Raw genomic sequence first — 23,627 nt, 5'->3', positions numbered from 1 at the left:
GTTCCAGCAGCAATAGGAAACGAATGCAGAGTTTGGTAACAGAAGAGGGGTGTTGCTGTAACAAATACCTAAAAATGTGGAAGTGGCTTTGGAATAGTGTAGTTGAATAATATGTAGAGGCTGGAAGAATGTTAAGGAACATGACAGAAAAAGTCTCGATTGCCTAAAACAAACTGCTGGTTGAAATATAGATGCTGAAGGCACTGCTGGTGAAGGCTCAGAAGAGGTGAGGAATGCCGGCAACCTGTGGATAGAGCAGGACCTTGCTGAAACCTTGATTTTGGTCGTGATGCTGATTTCAGACTACTTACCTTCAGAACTGTGAGAGAATAAGTTACTGTTGTTTTAAACCACCAAGTTTGAGGCAATTTGTTACAGCAGCCATAGGAAATGAATACACTTACTCTCCATTGTCCTAACCTGTTCAATTTTGATTTCACCTTCAGAAGTTTCTCCTCAGTGTAGATCCTTATCCTGGAAGAGAGCCCTAGTGGATCAATGTACAATAAAGGATTAACTCAGCAGGTCTGGGTTGTCCAAACCTTGCATGTCTCAAAGAAAGGTTTGGCCTTTGCCCAGCTCCTGGTAGACAACCTCTAAGCCCTTGACATAGCCCGCCTGTTAAGAATATCTTTGTTTACCTGAGTCCATGAGCCATGCCATAGAGTTTACTCTAAAACTGTAATTTATGGTGGAGGTCTTGGGCCATCCAGAATCAGCTCGAACTTTGGAGGGACCGAGTAACTAAGGTCAGCTCTACCCATGTGATTGACTCCAAATAAAAACTCTGACACCAAGACTCAGGTGAGCTTCCCTGGTTGGCAATATTTCTGTGTGTTACTCCACATCTTGTTGGGAGAATTAAGCACTGGCTAGATGACTCCTCCGGGAGAGGAGAATTGGAAGCTTGTTCCTGGTCCCTCCTGGACTCTGCCCCATGTGCTCTTTTCCATTGCTGATTTAAATCTCTATCCTTTTGTTGTAATAAACTATAACAATGAGTATAACCACTCTGCTAAGTTCTCTGTGTTCTTTTGGCGAATCATTGAACTTGAGGGTGGTCTTGGGAACCCCCAAGCACAGTCAGTCTTAAGAGTTCACAGGAATTAGGCTGCTCCAGCCCCCTCAGACTTTACTGCAGACCCCTTACGTTCACTTGTTACTGGATAGGGTAAAACGCCTCTCAGTTTCAGCTACTGAATTCAAGTTGGCATACCATCCCTGTTGACTGTTTTGGCATTCTCCTTTTCTCAGGCCTGTCAAATGCCCCTTAATTCTCTCTGCTTTTTCCTACACAGGTAACTATACCATGCAGTTCTTGTGGCTACTGGTGACCTGTCCTCACCCACACATATTTTGAAATTCATGGATATTTTGGCTATTTATTGCTGTGGAACTAAACTGCACCAAAACTTAGTGGCTTAAAATAATAACCATTTTATTGCTCACGATTCTATCAGTTAAAAACTTGGGCAGGGCTCAGTGAGGATGGCTCCATTTCTTCCCCATATGATGTCTGAGGCAGCTAGAATGGGGTTGGAGGATCCAAGATGCTTTCAACACATGATTGGGACCTTGGTGCTAGTTTTCAGTTGGGGCCTCAGTTCTTATGCACATGGACTCTTTTTTAAAATGGTGTCTCAGAGCCTTGGTCTTCAGAAAGATAGGACTTTTTTACAGGGTGTCTAGGTTCCCCTCTCACTAAAGCAGAAGTTCAAGGCCTCTTAATGCCTATGCTCAGAAGCCCCAGAATGTCATTTCTACTGCATTTTATTGCTGAAACAGAACATAAGGCCAGCCCAGACACAAAGAATGAAAAAATATATTCCATATCTCAATGGGAGGAGTGGTAAGCACTAACAGGGATGGAAATATTGTTGGCAGTCATACCTGCAGAAAATCTACCATGCTGGGGATACTGTGTCCCCTAGTTTTGTTGTGAATGTTATCTGTGGGTTTTGATGCTGCTATCTGGTTGCTGTTTGCATGTTGGCATGAAGAGAGATTTAAAAACTGCTCAGCTGCCACCGGGTTCCCAGCATCCATTCTAATTTTTTAAAAATCATCTTAGAAAAGAATAGAAATTTTGGGTGAGTAAATGGTACATTCTCCTAAGAAATTAGGAGTAAATGAAAGTAACACATCTGTGTGTGTGTGTGTGTGTGTGTGTGTGTGTGTGTGTGTGTGTGTCATGGACCAATAGAGAAAATTTGAATCATGTTTATAAGTAATAGAAGGATAATCACCAGCAGAATTGATAAGCAGAGTTGAACTTCCAAATTACTAGGAGAGGAAGAAGAATGAACAGAAACTTGACAGAGATGGCAAATGTAAGGAAATTGAAAAGGAGTATCAACAACAAAGTAGAAAAGGGAAACAGTCTGATTGAAGACACAAAATTGAGCATATCATTAACAAATGAAATCGATTGGGTTCTCCTATACAAGACTGTGAAATAGGGTTTAAAAACAAGAGTTATGCATTGTTTCCTAATTGTACATTTGAAATAAAGAGGCAAAATTAAACACTATGTAAAGATACATCAGGTAAATGCAAGCAGAATAAAGGAGGCCAGATGATATAATTATCAGGTTAAACTCCAAGGCCAAAAGCATTCAACAGATTTTTAAAAAGAGACATTATGTAATAATAAAGTATACATTAGATGAAGATATAATATGTATAAACATTTATACAAACACCAATAACACCAGAAAAAATTCATAGAAAAGGAACAAAATTTTATTTATTTTGTTTATTTTTTGGCTGCATCGGCTCAGTAGTTACAGTGCGCGGGCTTAGTTGCCCCGCGGCATGTGGGATTTTAGCTACCCGACGAGGGATCGAACCGGCGTCCTCTGCGTTGCAAGACGGATTCTTAACCACCATGGTTAAGAATCCATAATTTATAAACTTTAAATTCATAATTTATAGTGGGAGGTTATACCTCGTTCAGAATATGATAGATCAAGCTAACAAAAATAATTAAAGGTAAGAAAGATATGAAAATTATAATCAATAAACTACATTTAAAAGACATAAAAAGAAATTTGTATCTTACAAGCAGACACTCTACTCCTATGTCCTTGCAACATTAAAAAAACATTTAATTGTTTAACTTTGCCTCAGAGAAATGATTGATATATGTTTTAAAAGTAGGGCTTTGGCAGATCACATTCTCTGATAAGAGCCAACAAAAACAGAAATAAATTAAATATTACCATAACACCTTAACCAGTTGAAAATTAAGAAACACTTTCCAAAATAAATCAGGACTAAATGGGTCTATAGAGTCCAGTTCGTAGAGAAAGATGGAAGTTTCCCAATTTATTTTTTAAAAGAGAATAATGTTAATACCAAAACTGAAATATATTGCTCGAAAAAGAAGGTAACTAGAGACAGTATTTCATGAATATGGCTAAACTTTTCTAAATAAAATATCTGCATATCAAATAAATCCAGATATGTCTTGGGAAAAAAAATACACCATAACCATTAAGATGATCCAGGAATGCTAGTATGGTTTAATATTTGTAAATCAATCGATATACTTCATTACACCAACACTTTAGAAAAGCCATGTAACACTGTTAATTGATATAAAAAAGTATGTGATACAATTCATTAGCCATTATATTAATAATAAAAACTCAAAATAGAAATAGAAGGAAATGACTTAAAATTGACAAAACCATTTTCCAAAAATTGCCAGAAAACTTTATACTAAATGGTAAAATGGATAAAATGACTTCCATTAAAAGTGACAACACCATAGGGATGCTCTCTATCACATCTATTACTCAATATTATTTTGAAGGTTCTATCTCAGCATTGTCTGATACAACTTTCCACAATGATGACGTGTTCTATATAGAGAGAGCTGCCTAATACAGTAGCAACTAACCATATGCTGCCACTGAGCACGTGAAATGTGGCTAGGTGACTAAGAAACTGAATTTTAAATTTTATGTAGCTTTAATAAATTTAAATTTAAATAGCCATGTAAGTTTAGTGGCTACCATATTGGATAGCTAATTCAGTGGAAAAAGAACTAATGACATCAAATAGCAGATAAAAGAGAATATTATCTAAATCTAATATGATTATACAATTAGAAAACCTAAGAGACTATACTAAGAAGCTACCAGCATTGGTAGGGAGTTTTGATAAGGAGCTGAATATAAGATAAAATTTTAAAAATAGGTCTTTCCTTACTATACTAGCAGTTAGCAGACAGGATTAGCAAAAATAAGTCTGAACAATAACAATAAAAATATTATAAATATCTAAGAATCAATTTAACCAAAAAAGATGATGGACTTTTATAAGAAGAAAACTATGAAATATCATTGAAGCATATAATACAAGACATAATCAGAGACAGATCAAATCCCTAGATACAAAGGCTTATTATAATAAAGAGCATTAACTCTCTCCAAACTATTAATATATTGGGCTGGCCAAAAAGTTCGTTCGGGTTACCCAATAATACAATTCCAATCAGAATAACAATAGTTTTGTTTTGTGGAGGGTTTTGTGGGGGTGCGTAGCATTCATTTTGAAACTTCATTAAATGATTCTAGGAACTTCAGAGTTCCTAGAAAAATAGATCTGCAAGAACAAAAATCCTTTGAAATCATATATAGAGACACAGAGTTCAGATCAAGCTAAATATATTTGTGACCTTATATGACAGAAGTGACATTTAATTCAGTGCCTATAGGGCAGTAACTTCCATAAACCGTGCCAGCTGATAATGTTGGATTTTACCTGAATCCTGTGATTCTGGTAAATAGTGAAGGTTAAGAAATTCCCTTACTCTTTTTTTTTGAATTTATTTAGTTTTGGCTGCGTTGGGTCTTCGTTGCTGTGTGAGGGCTTTCTCTAGTTGCGGCAAGTGGGGGCTACTCTTCGTTGTGGTGCGCGAGCTTCTCATTGTGGTGGCTCCTCTTGTTGCGGAGCACGGGCTCTAGGCACATGGGCTTCAGTAGTTGTGGCACTCGGGCTCAGTAGTTGTAGCTCGCGGGCTCTAGAGAACAGGCTCGGTAGTTGTGGCGCACGGGCTTAGTTGCTCCATGGCATGTGTGGGATCTTCCTGGACCAGGGATTGAACCTGTGTCCCCTGCATTGTCAGGCAGACTCTTAACCACTGCTCCACCAGGGAAATCCTCCCTTACTCTTTTGTGTTCTTGTGTGTTACTCTTTGCTTACTGCAAAGAACCTCCCTTCCCTATACGACTTTGGACTCACAGACGCCCCTTGTTTACCTGTGACATGGCCAGACACAGACCCCCCAAATTCTCATTCTTTTCCTTATAAACATTGATTAATCTCAACAAAATGCTTGTTAGCCAAAATTTAGCCAAGCTTCTCTCCTTCCTACAGGTTCTTGAACTCTGCTTGCCCCCAAGCCTGAGCAAGCACAAAAAATGTGGAATGTGCCCCTCTTCTCAGCTTGTCCTGGGAATCAGCTGACCACAGTGGGCACTTTCCTGTCAGACCCCACGGGTCATTCCCCTGCTTGTGCAGCTTCTCCTGCACAGATTCTGCTTATCTTGGCTTGCCTCCTCCTTACCCTATCTAAAAAAAAGCCTTTTTCTGTTTGGTTTTGAGATGCTTGCAGATTTCTGAGATGGGAATCTTCTCCCTATTGCAATAGTCTTTCTTTCTAATTAGTCTCTCCCTATCTAATTCTAGATTTGTTTTTATTTGATGCAGCAACAGTGAAGCTTGACCTTGATCTCATACCATATACCAGAGTAAATTTCAACTAGATTAAAGGTTAAAGTAGAAAAATTTAAAACAATAAAAATGAAATAAATGTTAAGACTATCTTTTTAGGACTACCTGGAATGGGGAAGGGGGACCATACAAGATAGGAAATACAGAAGCCAGAAAAGAAAACTTATTTTTGATGAAAGAATACATTTTTCTAATTACAGATCAAAGGACAACTACAAATGCAAAGGGCAAAAAGAGTTAGGGGGAAAATATTGCAATGCCACTAACTAACAAAGACTTAATAATATCCCTAGTGTACAAAGAGCTCCTACAAATTGATAAGAAAAAGACAAATCACTCCAAAGAAAATTGGACAAAGGATATGAAGATTTGCAGAAGAGAAAATCTAAATGGTCAACAAACAGAAAAAGATCTTCAGTTGTACAAGTGGTCAAGAAAATGCAAATTAAAGCAGTTAAATTAGCCCTCTGATTGGCAAAAATTAGAGCATCAACATTCAGTGCTAGAGAAGATTTGCCTTGATGGACTCATATTTTGCTAGTGGGAGTAGGAAATGTTAAAAATCTTTTGGGGAAGTTATTTGGCTGTATCTATTCAGCAACACAATAGTCTTACTTGTATTTAATAATAAAACTTAAAAATATAGGAAGCAAAAATTGACTGGTGAAATGAAACCCTGATTTATCAATACAGTGGGAAATCTCTCTCAGTAACTCAGGGAGCAAGCAGAAGAAAATCATCAGGAATGATATACACATTTAAAAAAATTTTTTATTGGAGTATAGTTGATTTACAGTGTTGTGTTAGTTTCAAGTGTATAGCAAAGAGGAACAACATACACATTTTAAACAGCCCAACTAACAAGCTTGAACCAATAACATATACACTAAACCCAACTACTGGAAAATATATGGTTTTTTCAATCAAGAGATGAAACATTTTTGAAAACTGGGCCTGTACTTGAACCTTAAGGCAAATTTCAACAAATTTCAACTCCACATCATTCAGACAACATTCTCAGATCACAGTGCAATTAAGTTAGAAATCACTAACATCGAGATTAACTTTGTGTTTGAGGAAATGAAAAATGGTGTTAGGAACTGTAGAATTTTCTGCACTCCCTCTAAGTTCCTTCTTTAATCATTAAGTATGAGAACAGGATACTAAAGAATGAGATGGGCCAAATCAAAAACAGCTCCCTTCAGCAGCATTCCACCTGCGGACCAAAGCCCACCAAACTTGCAGCTGGCACTTGGCTGCTTTGATTTCCTTCTATAAAATTCCTATCCCATATAAAACTCTCCATGCTCCAGGAGACACTGCGCAGGGCTGTTCTTGTCGCAGCAGCCTGAATAAAGTCACCATTCCCTTGACATTTGAGTCTCGGAGAATTTTTGCATGTTCGACTGCACTGGACTTCTAAATAATTCTTGGGTCAAACGGGGGAAAATTACAAATTAGCACTTGAAAGTGAACACTAATGAAAATGCAACAAATCAAAACTTGGATCTTTAGAAAAGAAGTTTAAACTTCATGCTTCTATAAGGAAACTGGGAAGGCTGATTACTCGAGTTTTTAAAAAATTGGATGACGTGCCCCACCACTGATGTCACAAGCCCCCCCCCGGCCCCCCCGCCCAGCTCAATGGCTCCCTGCACAGATGCTTGGTTTCTGGCGCTCAATCACCTCAGCTCCCTGCGCCCAGAGTGGTTAAACTCTCGCTGCGGGCGACTTCCGCTTCCTGGCCTAAATCTGACACGTACTATTCCCCCCGTGGCAACTGCCCAGGGTCGGTGACAGCCAGAGCCGGGCGATGCCCCCAGCCGACGGGTGGACAGAGGCGCCGTCAGGTGGGCACGTAGCGGCGCCCCGGGCCCTGCCGCCGCGAGCCGCCTGCGCCGATCGGGGGCCGTTCCGCACCCCGAGAAGTGGAGCGGCGGCTGGGGCGGGGGCCGGCCAGTGTCTGGGCCGGTGCCTTGGAGGTGTCTTTCTGGCTAGGATGGGGGAGAGGGGCAAGGGGGGTTGCAACGCGCGAAGATGCCGCGACTCCCCGGGGATACGGCCTGAGGGCGGGGCCCCGAGCGCAGAGAAGGGAAGGCGCCAGGCCCGCGCCTCGGGGTAATGGTGGAGCATGCGGCGCAGGAGGGAGGAGTCCGGGATCCGCAGGCGGATCTGCTGGGCCCGATCGGCTCCCGGGAAACCCCACCGGGGAAGGTCGGGCGGGGGACCGCCGGCTCCGGCGCAGCAGAGATGCCCACCCTCCCAAGATGGCGACTCCCGGAGAGACACTCCCAAGGGGACAGCCATGTTAGTGGCCTGACAAAGTCACTAAAGAAAATCGGAAAGCCCGCCTCTCCTCCGACACACACAGACACGCCCACGCACTGACACCTCGTGAGTGCACCCAGTGTAATTGGGGGCTAACGGCCGCTTCCGCGCCGACACTGAGCATGTGCAGTGCGAAGTCCAGAAACGTGGGAGTCCCACTGAGGCAGTTTCAATACTTCTGGTTCCAGGACTGAGTTTAACAGAGGCGGCGATTTAGGGCCAGTAGAACGTTGACATAATTATGGGGGTGTTACGACATGGCTTTTGGGCTCAGTGATGGTACTCTGTGGGGTGAGTGATGGAGCGTCTCTGGAGTCACTTATGAGGAGGTGCGTAGAGTGACAGGGGTTTGTGGGTGAATGGTGGGGGCAGTAGGGAAAGTAATAGGTAGTCTGTGGGGTGAGTATTGGGGGGTCTGTGGGGTCATAGTGATGCAGGGTCTATAGGGTGAGCAGGGGGCATCGGTGAGGTGAGCGATGAGGAGTCTGTGGGGTGAGTGATGAGGACCCTCGGAGGCCACTGATGGATGTGGGGTAAGTGACTGAGTCTGTGGGATAAGCGATGGAGGTTTGTGGGGTGAGTGGTCAGGCGTAAGTGCAGTGAGGAATGGGGACTGTGGTGTGAGTGATACAGTCTCGGAGGTGTGATGTGTGCTCTTTGGGGCTAGTGCTGGAGTTCCTGTGGGGCGAATGATGGGGGTTCTGTGGGGTGTCATAGGGGGTTAGTGGGGTAAGTGATGGAGGGGTCTGTGAGATGAATGATGGGAGTTCAGTGCGGTAAGTGATGAGGGTCTTTGAGGAGAGTAATGGGTGGTCTGTGGAGTGAATGATGGAGAGCTTGTGGAGTGAGTAATGGAGAGTGAATGAGTGAGTGAGTGATGGAGAATTTTTGAGGTGAGTGATGAGGGCCGCGGGATTAGTGTTGCAGAGTCTATGAGGTATATGATGGGGTTTATTGGGTGGATGGTCAAGGTTTCTGTGGTGTGAGTGATGGAGCTCTGTGGGATGAATGATAACGTTTCTTTGGGACTAGTGATAGTGATAGAGGGGCCTGTGGAATCAGATATCCTGCTTCATGGGGTCAGTGATAGGTGGTCTTAGGATTGAGATGGGATTGTTTCAAAAACCTACCTTTGACCTTCTTGGTCCTCCTGTATCTTTGTTTTCTGTGTCATTAGTTTCTGCCCTTGATTTCATTCTTTCTTTTCTTTGGGTTTTTTCTTTTATTCTTATTCTTAAATTCCTAAATTGAATGCTTATCTCATTAATATTCAATCATTTTCTTTTACAGTATAAGCATTAAGTTCATGAATTTTTCTCTAAGAACACTTTAGCTCCATGTCACAAGTGTTGATATGTAACATTTCCACCATAGTTTATTAATAATGTTTTCTAATTTTTGTTGTGGTTTTCTCTCTGATCCCTTAGTTATTCAGTTATGAGATTTTGATTTCCCAAAAAGTTGTAATTTTTGTTATTGATTTCTAAATTATAGCCAGAGACTGTCATCTGAGTGATTATTAGGTGCAGGAATGGATGTTCCTTGAAGTGGATGGTATGTACTGAAATTTAAGTCCAAAACTTTTGTAAAATTGCAACTCCCACCAGCAACATATAAAAGGGCTCATTCCAAAATCATCTCCCACACTGAATGTTGCTGCACTTTTTAATTTCTGCCATTCTGAGGGCCAAACACAACAGTATGTAGCTTACCTTGATGTGCATTTTCCTGACAACTGGTGGCTGAATATCTTCTCATATTTATTGGCCTTTGAAATGTATTTTTAAACATTTTCATATCCTTTGCTCTTTTTTTTCTTTATGTAGTTTGTCTTACTAATTTGTGGATATTAACCTTCTGTCATTTATTGTAATTTTTTCCCTTTATCTCTCTTTTATCTTGATTTTTGAAAGGTGTATTCACATATAATTAGAAAAAATAATTATCTGATTAGGTAATTTTTCCTTAACGAGTTCTGAATATCGTGTCTTGCCTAGTGGGTTCTTCCTGCTTTGTGCTTAAATAAATACATGCCTTAAATTTAAATTTTTATTGTTTTAAAGTTAAATTGTAATCCAACTGGAAAATTCTGGTGTGTGGTGTGAGATGAGATCAAAGTTTCTATTTTCCATTTGGATAGAAAATTTGCCAGCACCAATCATTAAATAAACACCCTTTTCTAACTCAGTTAAATGCCACTTTTGTCACATAAATTCCCAAATGTATATCGTTCTATTTCTGAACTCTATTTTTTCTTCTGATATATGTATATACTCCCTTTCAAAAAATTGTTTTGACTTTAGAAATACTTTTAATATTGAATAGTGCTAATCCCCTCACTGTTCCTTTTTTTTTTTTTTTTGGTTGTTTTCTTTAATCTTTTTTAGCATTTATTCTTCTATATGAATGTTAAAACCATTTTATTTCACTTCAAAAGCAACCATTAAAACTATATTTTTAAATTTTCTTCTTATAGATTCAGAACCTTTTTTGAAAAGTTCATTCTTAGATATTTTAAATTTGATATCATCACAGTGAATAGCACATTTCTCTATTTCCATAGAAAAAAATATATAAATTTTTTAATTTTTATTTCTTTTTTGTATTTTATTTCTTATCCAATCCAGCTATCACATTCTCATGTGAATTCCAGTTGCCTTTTATGGTCTCTTAGTTTTCCTAGATATAATATCATGTCACATCCAATTAACGATGATACTCTCTCTTCCTTTCAAATATTTATTCTGATTACTTCATCTTCTCCTATTGCATTAGCTAGAGCTTTCAGAACAATGTTGAGTGATACTTGATAGAGAGTATCCCTATCTTGTTGCTAATTTGAAAGTGAAGGGTATTCATTCATTCATTCAACAAACATTTGTTGAATACCTTCACCTTTCCAGATACGGGGTTTGAAATCCTGCATGGCCACTTATTAGCTACATGATCTTTTTTTTTCCTAACAGCTTTATTGATATAATTCAGCTACCATAAACTTCACCATTTAAAGCTTACAATTCAATGGTTGTTAGTATATTCAAGGAGTTGTGCAAACCACCATCATAATCCAATTTTAGAACATTTCATCACCCCAAAAGGAAACATCGTCCTCATTCCTCATTCCCACCCCATACCTCAAGCTGCAGACAGCCACTAATTTACTTTCTGTTTCTATAAATTTGCCTATTCTAGACCTTTCATACACATGGAATCAAACAATATATGATCTTTGGTGACTATCTTCTTTCACTTAGCATGTTTTTAAGATTCATCCATGCTATAGCATGTATCAGTACTTCATTCTTTATTACTGAATAATATTCCTTTGTATGGATATACCACAGTTTGTTTATCCATTCATCAGCTGATGGACATTTGGGCTGTTTTCACTTTCTGGCTACTATGAATAATGTTGATGTGAACATTTGTGTACAAGTTTTTGTGTAGACGTATGTTTTCATTTCTCTCAGAAGTGGAATTGCTAGATCGTATGGTACCTTTGAAGAACTGCCAAACTGTTTTTCAAAAAACCTGCACCATTTTACATCCCACAGCAATATATGAAGGTTCCAATGTATCATATCCTCATCAACACTTAACAAGTCTTTTTTTTTATTCTAGCCATCTTAGTGGGTGTGAAGTGGTATCTCACTGTGGTTTTGATTTCTATTTCCCTAATGAATGTTGAGCAACTTTTCACGTTTGCAATGGACTAAATGTTTATGTGCCCCTCCCATTCTATGTTGAAATCCTAAACCTCAGTGTGATGGTATAAGGAGGTGAGGCCTTTGGGAGGTGATTAGGTCATGAGGGTGGAGCCCTCATGAATGGGATTAGTACCCTTATAAAAGAGACCTCAGAGAGCCCCCTTCCACCTTTTGCCATGTGAGGACACAACAAGAAGATAACCATCTATGAATTGGGAGGCAGGTTCTCACCAGACACCCAACCTGCTGACGTTTGAGCTTGGATTTCCCAGCCTCCAGAACTGTAAGAAATAAATGTTTGCTGTTTAAGCCACCCAGTTTATCGTAGTTCATTACAGCAGCCTGAACACACTAAGACAATGTGTTTAATTGACCATTTGTATGTCTTCTCTGGAGAAATGTCGGTTCAAATTCTTTGCCTATTTTTTAATTGGATTATTTGTCTTTGTATCATTGAGTTGTAAGCATCCTTTATATATTCTGGATACAAGTCCCTGGTCAGATATGTGATTTGCATATATTTTCTCCCATTTTATGGGTGTCTTTTCACTTTCTTGGTGGTGACCTTGTAGCACAAAAGTTTTTAATTTTTATGAAGTTTAATTTATCTATTTTTGTTATTGTTGATTGTGCTTTTTTAAAAACATCTTTATTGGAGTATAATTGCTTTACATTATTGTGTTAGTTTCTGCTGTATAACAAAGTGAATCAGCTATACATATACATATATCCCCATATCCCCTCCCTCTTACGTCTCCCTCCCATCCTCCCTATCCCACCCCTCTAGGTGGACACAAAGCACCAAGCTGGTCTCCCTATGCTATTTGGCTGCTTCCCACTAGCTATCGATTTTACATTTGGTAGTGTATATATGTCCATGACACTCTCTCACTTCATCCCAGTTGCTTGTGCTTTTGATGTCATAGATGTTCCTTTCCCCATTGAATTGTACTGAAACCCTTATCTAAAATCAACTGACCATGAGTGTAAAGGCTTATTTCTGAACTCTCAATTCTATTTCATTCATCTATATGCCTCCTTTATGCCAGTACCATACTGTGTTGATTTATGTAGCTTTGTAGCAAGTTTTGAAATAGAGAAACGTGTGTCCTCCAACTATGTTCTTATTCAGTATTTTGGCTATTCACTGAATAGTGAATAGGTTAGTGAAGGTTCCTTGCATTTCTATCTGAATTTTAGGATCAGCTCGTTACCCTCTGCAAAAATGCCACTGGGATTTTGATAGAGATTGTGTTGAACCTGTACAACATTTAGGGGAATATTGCCATTTTAATGATATTAAGTCTTTTTATCTGGGCATTTTTTTTAGCATAATGTTTTCTGGTGATTTTGGGGGTAGTTGTTGTAATATTTACACAGTTCTTTAATGTTCCTATTTTAATTTGTATTTTTATTAGGGATAGCTCCTGAATTGTGTCAGGTGCTTTTTGATATTAACAGCCTTATGGTATTATTCTCTTTAATTGGTTGTTGTAATGAATTACATTGACGTGTAATGTGGCCGCATCTTTGCCTTCCTGGAAGAATTCTGTTTGGTCAAGGGGAATTTTTCTTATAAGATACATTTGGATTTGAATTAGTAATATTTTATTTAAAATTTTTGCCACTATAAGAAAACTGCTTATAGTTTTCTTTTCTTTTTTCTTTTTTTGTACTATATTTAACATGTGTTGGTATTAAGGTTATGGCAGTTTTTAAAAGGAATTCAGGAGATTTCTATCTTTTTTTTTTTAATATTTATTTATTTATTTATTTTTATGGCTGTGTTGGGTCTTCGTTTCTGTGCGAGGGCTTTCTCTAATTGTGGCAAGCGGGGGCCACTCTTCATCGAGATGCACGGGCCTCTCACTATCGTGGCCTCTCTTGTTGCGGAGCACAGGCTCCAGACGCGCAGGCTCAGTAGTTGTGGCTCACGGGCTTAGTCGCTCCGCGGCATGTGGGATCTTCCCAGACCAGGGCTCGAACCCGTGTCCCCTGCATTAGCAGGCAGATTCTCAACCACTGCGCCACCAGGGAAGCCCTCTATCTTTTTATATGTTAAAATGGCATAGAAATTATCTTCTTTTTAAAGTTCAGCTATAAACACACTTAGAACTGGTGCCTTTTAAAATGGTAAATTTTAATTATTTTATTTTCTCTGATTACTGGTCTTTACAGATTTCTTCTTTTGGGGGGTTTAATTTTGGTGGTTTATGTTTGCTAGGGATTTTATATTTTCATAGAGCCACATATAATGCTTAAATTATTCTGGTCATTTCCACATCTGTGGTAGTAGTTCCTTTTTCATTCCTAAAATTGTGTGAATATATGTGTGATATGTAAGTGTGTGTGTGTGTACATGTATATTTCCTTCTCTTTTACCTTTATCAGGTTTCTCATGAATATTTTATTTTCTTTTTCTAATTTCTTAAGTTTAGCACTTAATTCATTTATCTTTGGCTTTTCTTTTTAAATATTAAAAACATTTTAGGCTAAAATATCCCTTAAATATAACTTTAGCCATGTCTCAAAAGTAGGTATGAAGTTTATAATTTTATTATTGAATTTATCTTCAATTCTGCCATGTTTGTTTGTTTGTTTGTTTAATTATTTATTGGCTGCACCATGTGGCATGTGAGATCTTAGTTCACTGACCAGGGATCGAACCCACGCCCCCTACAATGGAAACGTGGAGTCTTAACCACTGGACCGCCAGGGAAGTCCCAATCCTGCCATGTTTAGAGAATATTTCTTTTTCCCCCAGCTTTATTGAGACATACTTGACATATAACATTGTATAAGTTTAAGGTGTACAGTGTGTTGATTTGATACATTTGTATATTGCAAAATGATTATCACCATAGTGTTAGCTAACACTTCCATCATGTCACATAATTACCACTTTGTGTGTGTGTGTGATAAGAACATTTAAGATCTACTCTCTAGACAATATTCGAGCATATGATACAGTATCATTAGCAAAAATCACCATGTTGTACCTTAGATTTTCAGAACTTGTTCATCTTATAACTGGAAGTTTGTACCCTTTGACCAACATCTCCCCATTTCCCCCACCCCCCAGCCCCTAGTAATCATCACTCTACTTAGAGAATATTTCTTTCTTTCTTTTTTTTAATTGAAGTATAGTTGATTTACAATGTTGTGTTAGTTTCAGGTGTACAGCAAAGTGATTCAGTTATATATATATTTTTTCAGATTATTTTCCATTATAGGTTATTACAAGATATTGTATATAGTTCCCTGTGCTATACAGTAAATTCTTATTATCTATTTTATGTGTAGTAGTTTGTATCTGTAGAGACTAGTTCTTAATTGCAAACTAGTTTTGGTCATTTGGTTATCTTTTTATTCTATATTTCTTTTTTATTGAAATATAATTGTCATATAACATTGTGTAAGTTTAAGGTATACAGTGTTTTGATTTGGTATGTTTATAAATTTATAAATTACGACATGATTACCACAGTAGCTTTAGCTAACACCTCCATCCTGTCACATAATTATCATTTCTTTTCTGTGGTGAGGATGTTTAAGACATAGTCTCTTAGCAATTTTGATTCTATATTTCTGATTTTTGTAGGATTGTTGTCAATATAGCCTGCCAAAACTCTAATTTTTAAGAAATATCAATTTTTTTTCTTTGAGTCCAAGTTACACAATTTAAAAAGTTTTTTTTAACTGTGCCATGAGTTTAAAAGAAGAGTATACTAATTGGACAGAATTAAATCTAGCATTGATTATATTTTTCAAATCCTCTTTACTTCTTTTTTGGTCTACTTGACCCATTATATTATAATAAAATCTCCCAGGGTAATTGTGATTTTTAAAAACTCTTTTTTATGAAATAATTATAGATTCATACGAAGTTGCAAACATAAGACAGAGAAATCCCATGTACCCTTTACCCAGTTCCCCCCAATAGTTACATCTTATAAAATCATAATACAGTATAAAAATTTAACATTGGTACAATGTGTGTGCCTAATTCCTTGTCATTTTGCCATGTGTGTAGATTCGTGTAATAACCACCACAATCAAGATACAGAGCTATTACCCTTTTTATACTTTTCACCCCCACCATCATCCCTAACCTTTGGCCACCAATAATCTGTCTTCCATCTCTATAATTTTGTTATTTTGAGAATGTTATATAAATGGAACCATGCAGTATGTGGCCTTTGAGATTTTTTTTTTCACTCAGCATAATGTCCTTGAAAACCATCCTTACAACTATCGTTGTAATGATAGTTCATTTCTTTTTATTGCTGAGTATTATTCCATATTATAGATGTACTACAGTTTGTTTAACTATTCATCTACTGAGGGACATTTTGGTTGTCCCCAGTTTGAGGCTATTACAAATAAAATTGCTATGAACAATTGTACATATTTTTGTGTACATGTAAGATTTCATTTCTCTAGAATGAATGCCCAGAAGTGCAATTGCTGGGTCACTTTTTTAAAGAAACTGCCAAACTGTTTTCCAGAGTGTCTGTACCACTTTACATTCCCACTGACAACACATGAGAGATCATTTCTCTGCATTTTCTCCAGAATTTGGTATTGTCGCTATTTAAAACATTTTTAGCTGTTTTAATAGGTGTGCAGTGATTATATCATCATTGTCTTAATTTGCATTTCCTTAATGGCTAATGACATTGAACATCTTTTTAAAATTTTTTTTATTTTTATACACTTTTAAAAGTTTACTTTCCACTTACAGTTATTACAAAATATTGGCTATATTCCCCGTGTTGTACAATACACCTTTGAGCCTATCTTACACCCAATAGTTTGTACCTCCCACTCTCAGACCCCTATATTGCCCCTCTTCCCCACACTGGTAACCACTAGTTTGTTCTCTATATCTGTGAGTCCACTGCTTTTTTGTTTTATTCATTAGTTCGTTGTATATTTTAGATTCCACATATAAGCAATATCATACAGTATTTATCTTTCTCTGTCTGACTTATTTCACTTAGCATAATGCCCTCCAAGTTCATCCATGTTGCTGCAATGGCAAAATTTCATTATTTTTTATGGCTGAGTAGTATTCCATTATATATATATATATCACATCTTCTTTATCTATTCATCTGTTGATGGACACAGGTGGTTTCCATGTTTTGGCTACTGTGAATAGTGCTGCTATGAACATTGGGGTTTATGTATCTTTTCGAATTAGTGTTTTTGTTTTTTTCAGATATATATCCAGGAGTGGAATTGCTGGGTCATATGGTAGTTCTATTTTTAGTTTTCTGAGAAACCTCTGTACCATTTTCCACAGTGGCTACACCAGTTTACATTCCCACCAACAGTGTACAAGGGTTCCTTTTTCTCCACAAACTTGCCAACATTTGTTATTTGTAGACTTTTTGATAATAGCTCTTCTGACAGGTGTGAGGTGATATCTCATTGTGGTTTTGATTTGCATTTCCCTGATGATTAGTGATGCTGAGCATCTTTTCATGTGCCTGTTGGCCATCTGCATTTCTTCTTTGGAAAAATGTTTATTCAGTTCTTCTGCTCATTTTTTAATTGTTTTTTTTGTTTTTTTGATGTTGAGTTGTACGAGCTGTTTATATATGTTGGATATTAATACCTTATCGGTCACCTCATTTGCAAATATTTTCTCCCATTCAGTAGGTTATCTTTTTGTTTTGTCGATGGCTTCCTTTACTGTACAAAAGCTTTGAACATCTTTTTAAACATTGACATTGAACATCCTTTAAAAATTTTTTTTACTTAAAATATATTTTGAGATATAGATTCACATGCAGTTGTAAAAAATGGTACAAAGTGATCCCTTGTGCACTTTGCCCAGTTTCCTCCAATGGTGACATTTTACAAAATTAAAGTATAATATGCCAACCAGAATTTTGACCTTGATACAATTCAACCATCTTATCCAGATTTCCCGTTTTACTCATACATGTATGTGTATATGCGTGTACCAAGTTTTATACAATTTTATCACCTGTGTAGGTTTGTGTATCCATCACCATAGTCAAAATACTGAGCAGTTCCAACATCACAAGGATCCCTAGTGTTGCCCTTTTATAACCACACCTATTTCCCTCCTGTCTCCACTACCCTTGGAAACCACTAACCTGTGCTCCATGTCTAAAATTTTGTCATTTCAAAATTGTTATATTAATCAAATCATACAGTGTATAAACTTTTGAGGTTGGCTTTTTTCACTTAGCATCATGTTCTTAAAAACCATCCAAGTAGCGTGAGTATCAACAGTTCATTCCTTTTTCTTGTTGAATAGCACTCCTTGGGGTGGATGTACCACAGTTTGTTTAACCAGTCGCTTGTTGAAGGACATCTGGACTGATTCCAGTTTTGAGCTATTACCAGTAAAGCTGCTATGAACATTCATGTACAGATTTTTTGTGTAAATATAAGCTTTCATGTCTCTGGGATAAATGCTCAAGAGTACTATTGCTGGGCCGTGTGGTAATTGCGTGCTTAGTTTTATAAGAAACTACCAAACCGTTTCCCACCGGCAGTGTAGGAGAGATCCAGTTTTTCTGCAACCTCACCAGCATTTTGTGTTGTCACTATTTTTTATTTTAGCCATTCTGATATATGTATAGTGATATCTCATTGTAGTTTTCATTTTCATTTCCCTGATAAATAATACGGAACCCCTTTTCATATGCTTATTTGCCATCTGTATATCCTCTGGTGAAATGTTTGTTCATGCATTTTGCCTATTTTCTAATTGAATTGTTTGGATGATTTTACTGTTGAGTTTTGAGAGTTCTTTACATATTCTAGATACCAGTCTTTTGTCAGATATGTTGTCTTCAAGTATTTTTCCCAGTCAGTAGCTTGGCTTTTCATCCTCTTCATCCTTTCCATCCTCTGGTCTTTTTCAGAGCAAAAGTTTTTAAATTTTTGGCAAGACCCGGTTTATCAGTGTTTCCTTTTATGGATTATGCTTTTGGTGTCCAGTCTAAAAACTTTGTCATTCTCTGATTCTCTGACAGCAACTGAATGTCCAACAATTCAATTCAATTTTGACACTACCTACCTGGAGTTAGCATCAGATCCCATAAGTTAAAGGGCTCAATCCCACAAGACTGCCCCCACTTCAGATGCCAGTCACTGCAAGTCCCAGGCCACCCATACTTCTGATTTACCGGCTATAAATTGGGGGTTCCCAGGGCCTCTTCTTCAGGTTCAATAATTTGCTAGAATAGCTCACAGAGATCAGGAAAACACTATGTTTACCAGTTTATTGTAAAGGACACAACTCAGGAACAGCCAGATGGAAGAGATACACAGGGCAAGGTATTGGGGGAGAGGCACAGAGCTTCCATGCCCTCTCTGGACATGCCTTCCTCCCAGCACATCTGTGTTCAACCTGGAAGCTCTCCAAACCTCATCATTTAGGGATTTTTCTGGAGGGGTTTATATGGAGGTTCCATCATGTAGACCCCATTGATTAAATCATTGGCCATTGGTGATTGAACTCAATCTCCAGCTCCTCTCCCCTCCCTAGGAGGGAGGTGGTGGTGGGGGAGTGGGACTGAAAGTTTCAACCCTCTAATCAAGCCCTATAACCAAATGATTGGTTCCTTTGGCAACCAGCCCCCACCCTAAAGTTATCTAAGAACCCACCAAGAGTCCCTTCATCAGCATAAACTCAGGCATCGTTGGAAGGGGCTTGTAAGGAATAACAAACTAACAAAAGATGCTCTTATCACTCCTATCACTTAAGAAATCTCAGGGCTTTTAAGAGATCTGTGCCAGGAACAAAAACCAAATATATATTTCTTATCATACCACACTCTGTCTAGCCCTAAATCCTGAAGATTTTCTCCTATGTTTTTTCTAAAAATTTTTATAGTTTTACATTTTACATTTAAGTCTGTGATCCATTTTGAGTTAATTTTTGTGTAAGGAGTGAGGTTTAGGTTGAGGTTCTTTTTGCCCTGAATGTACAGTTGTTCTAGCACCACTTACTTGTTTTGCATCTTTGTAAAAATATCAGTTGGCCATACTTATGTGGGGCTATTTCTGGATCCTCTATTCCGTTCCATTGATCTGTGTCTGTCCCTCTGCCAAAACCACAGTCTTGATTACTGTACCCATGCAGTAAGCTTTAATATCTATTAGAGTGATTCTCCCACTTTATTCTTCTTCAAGACTGGTTTAGGAGCTGTGCCTTTCCATATAGATGTTAGAATATGCTTGTCTGTGGATGTTGAACATATTCTCATGTGCTTATTTGCCCTCCATATATTCTCTTTGGTGAACTGTCTCTTCATGTCTTTTGCCCATTTTCTAATTGGGTTGTTTGTTTCTTCAATGTTGAATTTTGAGAGTTCTTATTATGTTATAGATATGAGTCTTTTGTCAAATAAGGGGTTTGTGAATATTTTCTCTCAGTCTGCAGCTTGTCATTTCATCCTCTTAAGAGTGTCTTTTGTAGAGCCACAATTTTTAATTTTGATGAAGTCAAATTTATCTATTTTTTCTTTTAAAAGATTATGTTTTTGGTGTCATATCTAAGAACTCTTCACTAAGCCCTAAGTCCTGATGATTTTCTCTTCTGTTGTCTTCCAACAGTTTTATAGTTTTACATTTTACATATAAATCTATGATCCATTTTGGGTTAATTTTTTATAAAATGTGATATTAAGAATGAGATTCGTTTTTGGTTTTTGTTTCATTTTTGTTTGTTTGTTTTTTGCTTATGAGTGTCCTATTACTCTAGCACCATTTGTTGAAAAGACGTTGCATTGTTTTTGTACCTTTGTAAAAAAATTAGTTGACTATGCTTGTTTCTGGGTCCTCTATTCTGTTCCGTTAATCTATGTGCCTATCCCTTCATCTATACCACATTGTCTTGATTCCCATAGTTAAATAAAAAGTATTGAAATCAGGTAGATTTATTTCTCCCACTTTATTCTTTGTCAGAATTGTTTCAGCTATTCTAGATCCATTGTCTTTCCACATAGATTTTAGAATAATTTTGCCTATATCTACAAAAAATTCTTGCTGAGATTTTGATAGAAATTATATTAAGTCTGTATATCAACTTGTGGAGAATTGGTATTTTTACTAAGTTGAGGCTACCAAGCCATAAACACAGTATCTCTCTCCATTTATTTAGATCTTTGTTGATTTCTTTCATCAACGTTTTGTAGTTTTCAGCATGCAAGCCCTCTACATGTTTTGTTACATTTACACCTAAATATTTCGTTTTCTGAGTGATGTAAAGTATTGTTTTTTGTTTTGGTTTTGGTTTTGGTTTAGTTTTGGTTTTGGTTTGTTTTTTTGGCCGCGGGATCTTAGTTCCCAGACCAGGGATTGAACCCGTGCCCCCTGCAGTGGAAGTGTGGAGTCTTAACCACTGGACTGCCAGGGAAGTCCCTAAAGTATTGTATTTTTAACTTGTTTCATTATGTTCATTTACAGTGTGTAAAAATACACCTGATTTTTTGTTTGTTTGTTTCCAGGACAGAGTATGTCTTTATATTGTTGGAAAAGTCATATCCACCAGATACAATGGCTGTTTACATTGAAAGTTCTGCATCAACTTTAACAAAAACATAGACTCTGTCCATTTTCCCTATTTTAGATTACAAGCAATCTTCTTAAATCGATTTTGAAAGAAGGCAGATAATAAATTAATTAATTAAAATTATTTAATTATAACATACCCCACACGGAACACCATCCTCCTAGTACTTCACCATGATTTCATGTAGTTTCGTTCCAGTGTGATTATTTTGCACTCTTCTTTAGGAATATTTCTGTCTGAGGATGACTTTGCTTGCATTTGGCTGTGTCCCAGGTTTCCTTCAGAACACATTGACAGACCGACTCTGGGGACACCTTATGATTCTGCAAGCCATTACAAGAAAATGCAACTGATTTTTGTGTGTTGTTCTTGTAACTGTAACCTTGCTGAAGCCACTTATTACTTCTAGAAGTTTTTGTGTAGGTTCCTTGGGATTTTCTGTGTAGACCATCATATCATCTGCAAATAGGGACAGTTTTATTTCTTCTTTTTCTATCTGTATGGCTTTTATTTGGTTTTCTTGCCTCATTGCACTGGATAGAACTTTTATTACTGTGTTGAATAAGAGTGGTGATAGTTGATGTCATGCCTTGTTCCTGATCTTAGGGGGCAAACATTCAGTCTCTGACTATTGAGTATGATGTTTCTTGTAGTTTTTGTGTTTTGTGGGGTTTTTTGTAGATTTTTAAAAATCTAGTTGACAAAGTTTCCCTCTATTTCAAGTTTTCTGAGAGTTTTTATCATGAATGGGTGTTGGATTTTGTCAAAACCTTTTTCTGCATCAATTGATATGATCATATGATTTTTCTTGTTTAAGCTGATAATATGGTGGATTACATTGATTTTCAAGTATTGAACTAGTCTTGTGTTCTTGGAATAAACTCCACTTGGTCATGGTGTATAATTCTTTTTATATATTGTTGAATTATATTTGCTGATATTTTGTTTAGAATTTTTGCATCTATGTTCATGAAGGTCTCCAGTTGGACTTTTTGGGGGGTAGGGTTAGATAATGAGATAATTCATCAAGACACATCCTATTTTCAAATACAGGTGATGACAAAATGTGCAAAATTTGCTGTGCAAACTACATATAAACCCAGCAGGAAAACATTAGCACATCAATAATGTATTTTTTGTACTCTTTGTCTAGTTTTGCTATCAGGTTTTATGGAATGAGTTAGGAAGAATTCCCTCTTCTATTTTCTGGGTGAGATAGTGTGGAGTTGGTGTTAATTCTTTTTGAAAAGTTTGTGGAAATCTCCATTGAAACCATTTGGGCCTAGAGACTTCTATTTCGGTTGTTTTTTTAATTGCAAATTCAATTTCCTTAACAATTATGAAGCTATTCAAATGAACTATTTCATATTGGAAGAGTTGTGGTAGTTTGTACTTTTTGAGGAATTAGACCATTTCATCTAACTTGTCAAATTTATGTGTGTAAAGTTGTTCATTGTATTTTTCAAGTTATTCTTTTGATGTCTGCAGGGTCTGTAATGATATCCCCTATTTCATTTTTGAGATTAGTCATTTATGTCTTCTTTGATTTTTCCTTTGTCAGTCTTACTAGAGGTTTGTTTATTTTATTGTTCTTTTTTTGGAGAACCAGCTCTTTGTTTCATTGGTTTTCTCTATTGTTTCCCTGTTTTCAATTTCATTGATTTCTGCTTCTACTTTTATTATTTCCTTTCTTCTGCTGGCTTTGGGTTTACATTGCCCTTCTTTTTTAGTGTTTTGAAATGAGTTTAGATTATTGATTTAAGGCTTTTTCTCCTTTCAAATGTATACCTTTAGTGCTATAAATTTTCCTCACAACACTGCTTTAGCTTGTACACTGCTTATCAATCCCAGGGGAGGACTCTGAACACTTCTGCCCACGGCATCTTGGTATCAGTGTTACCAAGGAAAGCACAACACAGTCAAGCACTGGATGGAACAACACTTTACTCACACAGAGAAGAGACAGAGCAAGATCAGTTTCAATAGTGTGCATCAGTTCCTCATGGCTAGCAGGTCCTCCATCAGCCAAATGGCAAATTAGCATTGGAAAAGATGCTCAACTTCATTAGTTAGCAAAGGAATATAAACTAAAGTAAGATACTCCTCACACCTCTCTCATGCCACAGAGGAAGGACTCCCACCCCTCCCCCATGGAGGCTGAAAAATTGAAAGCTGGGGCTGTGCCTAGGGGTCACTGATGTACAAGCTTCAACAGAACAAAATAGCACACATTGAGTCTGAAATAGGGAAATATATTCCCACACAAAGCGATAAGCCCAACACAGGCT

The 23,627-nt window shown here is 37.4% G+C and overlaps 1 protein-coding gene across 1 annotated transcript in view; it reads left to right on the top strand.

Annotated features, from left to right (window-relative positions):
* Positions 1-7,503: 7,503 nt before the first annotated feature.
* The window catches only part of ZNF41 (zinc finger protein 41), a 56,374-nt gene continuing 40,250 nt past the window's right edge, over positions 7,504-23,627 (top strand). Inside the window, exon 1 of the mRNA XM_059910892.1 lies at positions 7,504-7,592. The gene's annotated coding sequence lies outside the window, so the exon portion shown is untranslated. The remainder of the gene's footprint in view (positions 7,593-23,627) is intronic.

The sequence above is a fragment of the Balaenoptera ricei genome, chromosome X (genome assembly GCF_028023285.1).
Source record: "Balaenoptera ricei isolate mBalRic1 chromosome X, mBalRic1.hap2, whole genome shotgun sequence".
In the NCBI taxonomy this organism is placed as follows: domain Eukaryota; kingdom Metazoa; phylum Chordata; class Mammalia; order Artiodactyla; family Balaenopteridae; genus Balaenoptera; species Balaenoptera ricei.
Note: the sequence above shows the minus strand (reverse complement) of the source record. Positions and strands in the feature narration are given on the sequence as shown.